Source organism: Acanthochromis polyacanthus, chromosome 16, assembly GCF_021347895.1.
Source record: "Acanthochromis polyacanthus isolate Apoly-LR-REF ecotype Palm Island chromosome 16, KAUST_Apoly_ChrSc, whole genome shotgun sequence".
Taxonomy (NCBI): domain Eukaryota; kingdom Metazoa; phylum Chordata; class Actinopteri; family Pomacentridae; genus Acanthochromis; species Acanthochromis polyacanthus.
The window spans coordinates 742,310-751,644 of record NC_067128.1 but is presented as its reverse complement, the minus strand read 5'-3'; the positions used below and the strand labels follow the sequence as shown (position 1 = coordinate 751,644).

Sequence of the window (9,335 nt, the reverse complement as noted above, 5' to 3'; positions counted from 1 at the left end):
GGCAAGAAGCTGTGGCGCGCTATTTGATCCTGTGTAAATACACCAACTTCAAGGCCTGCTTGTCATCAGTGATGGGACAATATGTGTTATGTTATGGCTTTTACTGTTAGCAGACAATAAAATATCTGTCCTAGGCACGTTTTCACGGCAATCACAGCGTTGTTTAGCCCTCACAGACAGAGACAGAGACCACCACACAATAATGATTGCTGAATGCTGATGCAGTGATTGTGTCAATAACAAATGTGTCATACTTTCTGCAGCATTAGTGTTTCACTTACCTGGGCTCTAAAAAATATTCGAACCAATGCCAAATAAGAAAATTAGTGTTTTAAACAATTTTTCTCCAATTCAAATTATTCAGTTGGACTTTGAAAAGCAGCACATGCAGTAGAAAAAAATTCCAAATTATGTTTTAGTGTAAAGAGGGATGGAAAATTCACAAGGATATGAACAGGGCAGAAAACTCGTGCACGTTGTCATCTACAAGCTAAACTAATCAGCTTCAGAACCTGCACGGTGGTTTTTCACAGCTGCTCAGACCCACATACCCTGGAATGGTTGCTCTTTTCCTCCCACAAAAATGGCCATAAGAAGTTTCTGGAGGAGCAATTCTTGCAGTCAGAACACACAAATGTTCTGGTTGCCTCAAAACAAAGCTTCAGCTATTCTATTTGTAAGTCAGCTGTGGAATTCAAAACAATGAACGAATTAAGATCCTATGGAAAGCTTAATTTGCTTTTGTTCTGTTAAATTTGAAGCAGATGACTCAGACCTGAAATGGCAAAGAACTTTCATGAAAGTTCCACAAACACCTCAACAAGAACAGCTTGCAAAAAAGTTTTTGAGCAAGAAATCAAGCAACATTATTTATGTAGTACCTTAACATACACAGAGGTTTTTCCAGAGTAAAATGTAAAACATAAAGTAGTGTAATAAAAAATGAAGTCACTTTAATCAGAAAAGGTTCATTGAATACAATGGACACTCATTTCTAGAATAATTAAAACTGATTGAGTAAAACAGCCAAAAGAAGACAAGAAATAGAAAAAATAAAAGCATGTCAAACACTAATTGCAACAACCAATAGAAAAGAAGTTAATTTAAAGTAAATGAAAAAAGTGCAGATAAATTTATTAAAAGTATAGTACAACATTAAAGTGAAAAACTTGTAATTTCCTCTACAGCAGGTGACGCTATGACTGAGTGCACATTGGCATATGGATGTCATCACTGCAGGACTGTGATCAATCACATAAACTTTCAGGCAGATTGCAGTATGTAGACAGCATTTATACAGCACATCATGCTTCATGATGAACCATCAAAGTTCAGTCAACCCTTTGAGTTTAATTTGCAATTTTCATAAATATTCAACCTAAATGCATGTTGTATATATGTCCCAATTTCAGGTGTTGTGGAGTTACAAACAAATTACATTATTCTGGTAAAGAAACAGGGTCTATCAACATCAATTTACCTGTAATTGAAAATTAAGTGTGATCAAACATAGTTAATAGCTTAGATAGTTTCCATATGAATGTTGGGTATCACAGCCGCAAAACTGTTTAGATAATGTTGTGGAAGGCAAAAGTACAGTTATCTGTGAACCAGTCATCATCTCATGAAGCATTAACAAACATTGATCTCAGTTCTAGTGCACTGTGTGGGTGAGCAATGTGCAGTTACATAATTATATTTAAATATGCTGCATGTCACTCATATGTACTTCTAAACAAGGAATACCTTTATATGCATCAAGCATGGAATGAGCATCATCAGACAGGGCTTGTATTTCCTTGGTTTTAGCTAACATGGCCTCCAACGTCACTCTGCAGCGCTTCTCTCTACATTTGGCATTGTTGAAGTCCTGCCTCAGCTTTTCATGCTGTACAATTAGATGTCGTACAGTATGCATGGTCTTCACTAACAGCAGCACTGCCCTCTTCAGGCTCTTGTTCAGGCTCCATGTCGATGGGCTGGTATAATGCCACTGCTGCCGGGCTGCTTTGGGTTGTCCTCACTGCGATCTAAAACATTTGATAAAAAGAATTAACATGGCAAATTCCCAAGAGATGTGTTTCTGTTTCACCAATACCTGAAAGAAAACATTATCACAATGAATAGCTGCAAATCACTATGAAAGCCAAAAACCGATCCTGAATCATTTTCATAGCCGCACAAACTGACAAGAAAAGAACTAAATTGAAATAATGAGCAACCATTAACAATTAAAGAACATAACCTTTTTCTCTGGTTTCCCCAAACTGAGGGCTGGTACAGCTCCTGGCCTGAGAAGCTTGTGTTGAGCATGTTTTGAGAGGATGAAGTCCTCCTCCCTGAAATGGTTGCTGCAGACATAATTATGATCATCTCCTCTTGGTCCCCACCGCTTCTCTACTGATGGCCTGTATCCATTGATCTCTCAGTGTGCTGTCCTTGGACTGCTTGGGAAACCTGAAATGTGTGGCATATTATAATACATCCATAGACAATGATGCACTGTGACTGTCACTGAATACTAATAGTCACACCAGCTTACACTGTACAGTTAGTGATTCAGCTAAACTGGCTGAGTGCAGCACTCAAGCCAAGGTCAGAAGGAGTTTCTGTTTGCAAACAAAGAAGCAGAGCAAATTGGAGGCAGAATGTCCCACATAAAAGAGCCACTTACTTATGAAAGGAAATATTCCAAATGGATTAGTGCAGGAGATGGCAGCACACGACTTCACCATGGTCAGATATTAGCCACACCCACCTGAAACCACAACAACAGAGACACTTAAATTAACAGGTTCATGATGTGATGATTGCAAGGTGAGTGTCAGCACGTTTCCTTTCACTCACATTCCAGAGAAGGAATCACAAAACTGGTAGCATTGAAGGAGCTAGCATAAGTGCTAACTGGTAAGTGCTATGCAGCGACGTATGCACTGTCAGTGTCAGATATGATCATGCCGTGCTGTTCACCTTCTCAAACTGATTTCTAGTTCATTGACACATATTTTCTGATGACAAAAATAGCCTTGTCACCCGTCACCAGGTCAGAGTGAGACCACAGGCACAGGGGGAATGGCGAGCCATGAGCATGACAGCGAACTGGGCGCTCTCCTGAGGAGAGTCTGCTCAGCTGCAGTCACTGAAAAACCCAGCCAGTGCTGGTCTAGGGCCTCCTGGTCTGGTGTTCTCAACGTATTTCAAGCATTGTGACTTGATTCCAACACAGAAGTTTACTGTACCTTGGTAAATCACGAAACACAAAGTCACATATCGTGCTGGCGTTCCAATGTGAAATCCCCGTCTTGCCACTACCGGAAGTCAGCGGCCAGTGAGCGGTCTAGCTCTATATATACGTCATTGGTCAGAATCGTCACGCCTCTGTCGTCACTTCGTTACGCCCGCCTTCTGACTCTACACTTCATGGTGATTGGTCCGGCCAGTTTTAGGGGAATCCAGCCTCGAGCCTTATGGAGGGTAACTAGACCCACCCTGGCAGAGAATTAAATTCGTTGCTGTGGGTTGTCTAGCGCGGCTCGGCTATGTATCTATGGCTACAAGGGCTACAACATAGATATATATCTATGGGCTACAAGCCCAGCATGAGACGTGATTGGTCTTCTTCTTCTACTTCTTGTAAATTTTCCGGCAGGCTGGATGCCTTGCTGCATTGCTGCCTCTCACAGGTCAGGGTGAGAATGCAGAATTCAGACCATTCCTACTTCCAAAGATGTAATCCTGTGGAGTTAACAAAATGAAGGACTGCGTTCACCGTCCTCGCCTGGTTCTCTCTGGGAATAAGGAGACTCCTCATATGATTCCTTCCCCTCATGTGACAGCTTGGCATATAGCTGTGTTCTTTGCTCCTCAAACAGGCTGCACTCCATAAGCAGATGTTTCACAGTTTGCTGTTTCCTGCAGGCTCCACATAATCCGTCCTTGTGTTTGCCGATTTTAGCTAAATCCCATGCCAGTCCACAGTGTCCAAGTCTTAGTCTTGTCATTAACACAGAGTCTTTTTGCTCATGTCCAAGATAGCACTGGTCTGCCTTTACACTGTTTTGTATTGAGAAGTAATGCTGCCCCACTGCTTCTGCCACTGAGCTGTAATATCCTCCCTGATGATGGAGCGACATTCAGGTATCCCGATGCCCACAGCCAGTTCCAGCTCCCTGCCCTTTTAGCCGCCATATCTGCCATCTCATTACCATTATAACAGTGAGGAGCTCCACCACCAACTCTGGTCGGGCCCCTGGGTTGTTATCCCTCAAAGTCATTAGGACTGAAGCTGAGTCTGAGCATATGACTACCCTCCTCAGCTTGACCTCCTCCACCCACTGTAGAGCCCATATTATGGCAGTCAACTCTGTTGTAAACACCGACACCCCCTCAGCCAGTCGCTTGAGCTTAACAATTTTAAAGTCCGGGATGAAATAGGAAAACCCTGATTTTCTTGTTTTGGGATCTTGGGCCCCATCTGTATAGACCTGTAGATGGTGCTCCCAGTTACTTTTTAGTCTTTCCATTACACTGTCTGGGCCTACAGCACTTCCCTGTTCTTTTATGGTTTCCAGAATGCTAAAGTCTATTTCTGGTGTTGGTAGGAGCCATGGAGGCACAGCTGGCCAGAGAACCTGAGGGGCCACCCCCACCCCCACCCTCAGCTTCTCCACTCGTTTACACATGTTAAAGATGAAACTTTTTTCGACTTTCCTCCCACTCCCCACTCTCAGGCATCATCAAGTACAGACTTTGCTGGGTGCTCTCCTTGATGTGTCTGCAGCTGAACAATATACTGCTTTGCCAGTTTAGCCAGAGGAGTTTCACCCATTTCAACAAGTAAAGCTGGGATTGGTGTAGTTCGGAGGGCCCCACAGCATATTCTGAGTGCCTTTGCCTGAATTACATCCAACTGTTTTAGATTTGATTCTGCTGCTGATCCAAAGCACAAACAACCATAGTCTAGTCTTGACCTTATCATCGCCCTTTAAATCATTGAGTGCCCCTTACAGCACCCCAAGAGCTTCCTGACAGAGAACGCATTACATTCACCACTTTCTCACATTTGCTCACAACATTATCAATATGTTTTTTTCATGTCAACTTTTCATCAAAATAAACACCCAAAATTTGAATTCTCTTACCCTCTGAATTGCTTGTCCGTACATATATAACCCTTGAGGTTTAGTTTTTTTGTTGCCAAAAATCACATACTTAGTTTTTTCCACTGAGACTTTAAATCCCCATTTTCCACCCCATGAACCAATCTCGTTTAGGGCATCCTGCATTCGCTCTGTCATGTGTTTAATATTTCTCCCTCTTTTCCAAACCGCCCTGTCATCTGCAAACAGGGATAGTCCAAATCCAGATCCAAGGTCTTGAAAGATGTCGTTAATCATCACATTAAATAACACTGGGCTGATAACACTCCCTTGAGGTGTTCCGTTATCAATTGCTGTGCCGTTTGAAGAAGCATTTCCAACCCTATCTTGAATCATTCTGTTCTGCAAGAACTCCTGAATCCAGTTAAGCATATGCCCCTGTATTCCAGCCTCATATAGCTTTATAATAAGCCCTTCCTTCCATAGCATGCATAAGCCTTCTCAATATCAAGAAATACAGCAACAAGTCCCTCTTTATTAGCCATGGCTTTCTTAATGTCTGATTCTAAGGAGATCACTGAGTCCATGGTGCTCCTCCCTCTGTGAAACCCACTTTGCCTTGAGGTGAACCAACCCTTCTTCTCCAACCTATACACTAGTCTATCAGTGACCATCCTTTCCATAACTTTACATAATACTGCTGTCAGAGCAATGGGTCTATATGACTCTGCCTTTGGCTTCAAAAATGGGACCACTACTGCCTGCTTCCAGGAATTAGGAAGAGTTCCCTCCTTCCAAATATTATTTACAAGCGACAATATTTCTTCTAACATTATATCATTTGCTCTCTTAAGGAGAGATTACCAGGGGCTGTTCTCCTCCCTTTTTTTATTGCTCTACGCAATTCTTCCAATGAAAAATAGAGATTACAACTATCGCTATTATCATCATTTACCTCACTTTTGTGCAAGTTTTGTTTAGGTGTCTCATTTCTTTTCCTTACTCCTTCTTCACCAAGGTTAGCCCCACTATGGATGGACTTAAATTTAGCTTCACACAGTTTTGCTTTTTCCAAGTTACTTACACAAACCTTACCCTGTTCCTCTAACACTGGCATGTTACTTTTCCTTAAATTCCTGACATACGGCGTACTGCCTGCCACATCTCACCCACTGTTGTTTCTGTTCCTAATTTACCACAGTATCTTCTCCAGCACTCCCTTTTTGCACTTTTAACCACCCTCCTAGCCTTCACTCTCAGCCTCTTGTACTCTATTTCTCTGTTCTCTGTTGGATTTTTCCTCAAAGCCCTATAGGTTTGATTCCTCTCTCATATTGCTTTACCACAATCTTTGTTCCACCATGGCACACTTAGTGTTTTTCTTCACAGGGATACATTTACGAGCACTGCTCATAAGAGCTTCACATAAGCTGTTATTCCACTCATCTATTGTCCCTTCTCCTTTAACTCCCTCAGTAGCTTCATTACATCTAACTAAAAATTGTTCCCAGTCTGCCTTACCATAGTCAAAGTATTTTATCCTTTCCTGCACTTCTGTGACTAATGATTTTCCAAATCTCAGGAGAATTGGACAGTGATCACTGCCTATTGTATACCTGTCCATACAGTCCCATTCTCCCACTCTTGCCAGCTCACAGGATGCTTCTAAATCTATACATGAAGCAGCGCCTGCTCTAACATCAAACCTTGGTGGTCTACCATCATTCAAACATATTAACCTACATCTATCCATAAATTCCTCTATGTGCTCCCATTATTGTCTTTAGCTCTGCTGCCCCATAGGGGGTTGTGTGCATTGAAATCCCCCACCCAGATAACTGGGGCCCCTATTTGCTCCATAACTCCTTCTAATTCACTGATATTGATTTGCAAACAGGGATTGTAAAAATTTACCACATTTATCCAGCAGTTCTTTGTCCATACCCTGACAACAACACACTCTAACACACTCTTAATTTCCACCCTCTGGTACTGTACATCTGATCTTATAAATGTTGCACAGCCTCCTCCTGTTTTGCCCCTCTATCTTGTCTGACACTTTGGTATCCTGGGACCACAAAGTCCAAGCACGGCTTGAGCCATGTTTCCTGAATGCATAACAATTCTGGTAACACCTTAAATTCATTGACAAACCTCTTAAATTCCTGCCCATTTGCTATCAAGCTCCTTGCGTTTCATTGCAGGATGTAAAACATCAGCAGTTTATCAATCATCTTCATTCATTTCCATGTTTCCTTCTTCAGCATAATCCTCACTTCTGTCAGTACACCACCTTTCTTTCCTCCTCTTTTCATACACTACAAGCTTCTGCTTCATGTACATGTGCAGCTCCTCTGGACCCAAGAACGCCTCCTCAAGAAATCTTTCTGCAGCATCAACTACTTCTTTAATGATATCAGACCTTTTGGTTTGGTTTTTTGCTGCCCATAGTACATCTGCCATGAACGCAAGGAGCGACTGTGTCCCTATGAACTGCCTTGGAGCCTCCGGGGGAGAGGAAGCAGCCCTTACTCCCCTCACTTTCTTCAAGGCGTCTGCATACGACATTTTCCCTTCTACTCTAATTTTTTCCACCTCCAAAGCCCTTACATGATGCTCACATCCTCTGAAGGAGGCTGTATGGTTCCCCCCACAGTTACAGCACTTAACTTCCTCAGTCTGACACTGCGTAAATCATGATCTCCTCCACCTTTTATTTCCCCTACACACTGCAGCTACACACGTGGACAAAATTGTTGGTACCCCTCAGTTAAAGAAGGAAAAACCCACAATTCTCACTGAAATCACTTGAAACTCACAAAAGTAACAATAAATAAAAATTTATTGAAAATTAAATAATCAAAAACAGCCATTACTTTTGAATTGTTGATTAACATAATTATTTAAAAAAACAAAAGTCGAGGTTTAACTCTAAATCAGACTGAGCATTCTCCATCAGGACCTCCACCTTGGAACCACCTGCAGAGTCTCTGTCTTCTTAAATCCACTTTTACAGACCTGCTTTTATGTAAAGTTTACTTTCAGCTTTTCTTGGTTTCAGTGTTTTATTCTTTAGATGTTCTCTCTGGTTCTATTTGATTTTTAACTGCCTGCTTCTTTGCTGTGATGTCGTCTCTCTAATTCTTTAATTCTCTAGTTTTTATACTTTTAATTTTAACACCCAATCTTGTTCTTCAATTTTTAAACTACCTAGCTCCCTTGTTTGAGTTGTGTGCTAATCTCGATAATTATTCGTTTAACTTACTGTCATTTTTACTATTTATTGTAACTGACTGCTCTGACTGGTCTCCTTTATCTTGTCTGATTGTTTCATGCTTTAACTGTAAAACTCTTTATTGTGAACTGCTATAGAAATAAAGTTATTGTCATTATTATTATTACTTTTTCATGATGGAATCAGAAGAAATGAATCTAGAAATGGTTCTTATGTGAATAAAGGTGGACTGAATCATTTTTTTCAACAGTACTTTAAAGCTGAGATCTAAAAAAACAGCTCATGAGTATCTGTTGGTGGACAGAGGACTGATGCTGATTTCTGAATTGTTGCATCCTCGGAACGTAAACGTAATTTGAAGCGTTTTTTTCCTGCAAGGGAACAGGCGGGTCCAGCATTCAGCATCCTGATGTAAGGAGAGGATGTAAGGGACTAACTTTCACCTGGATGCAGTGTTCTGGATGAGACAGCAGATGGAGACACAAGCAGACTTAACCCTGTAGGACTCAAACATAGCAGGGAAAAAGCAAATAAATAAATAACAACAAAAATATATATGTAAACCCAGATATAGAAAAAATAACAAAAATAAAATTAAACTAAAATATAAAAACAGATATAGAAAAAAATTGGGAATTTTACACACACACACACACACACACACACACACACACACACACACACACACACACACACACACACACACACACACACACACACACGTTAGGTTTTACAGGGTTAAACATACACAGTTTCTGTCTCATGTATTCTCTTATATTTAGTTTAAATTTGAGTAGTTTGAGCAGCAAAAATTAAGAAGAATTTTGATCCTAATAAGCAACAATAATACACTATTCATTTCCATAAAGTTTTTTAAAATAACTTTACATGTGCATTGTTTTTTATTCCGGGCAGGAATCAGAGTGAGAACCAGTTAAAGTGTGCTGACCCTAATAAATGAAATCACATGCGGATCTAACCGGGCGGTTCTGGTCACTCTA

The 9,335-nt window shown here is 41.0% G+C and overlaps 1 long non-coding RNA gene across 2 annotated transcripts; it reads right to left on the bottom strand.

The window, feature by feature from the left end:
* Nucleotides 1-856: 856 nt before the first annotated feature.
* On the bottom strand, nucleotides 857-3,306 carry LOC127530260 (uncharacterized). Of its 2 annotated transcripts, none has more exons than XR_007936717.1 (4): nucleotides 3,240-3,306; nucleotides 2,675-2,758; nucleotides 2,241-2,457; nucleotides 857-2,019 (listed from the first exon to the last, which is right to left on the bottom strand). It is a non-coding gene; the product is annotated as an uncharacterized LOC127530260 (long non-coding RNA). The 2 variants fall into 2 exon arrangements; XR_007936716.1 differs by having other exon boundaries at nucleotides 857-2,030; nucleotides 2,246-2,457; nucleotides 3,240-3,303.
* Between the last annotated feature and the right edge of the window lie 6,029 nt (nucleotides 3,307-9,335).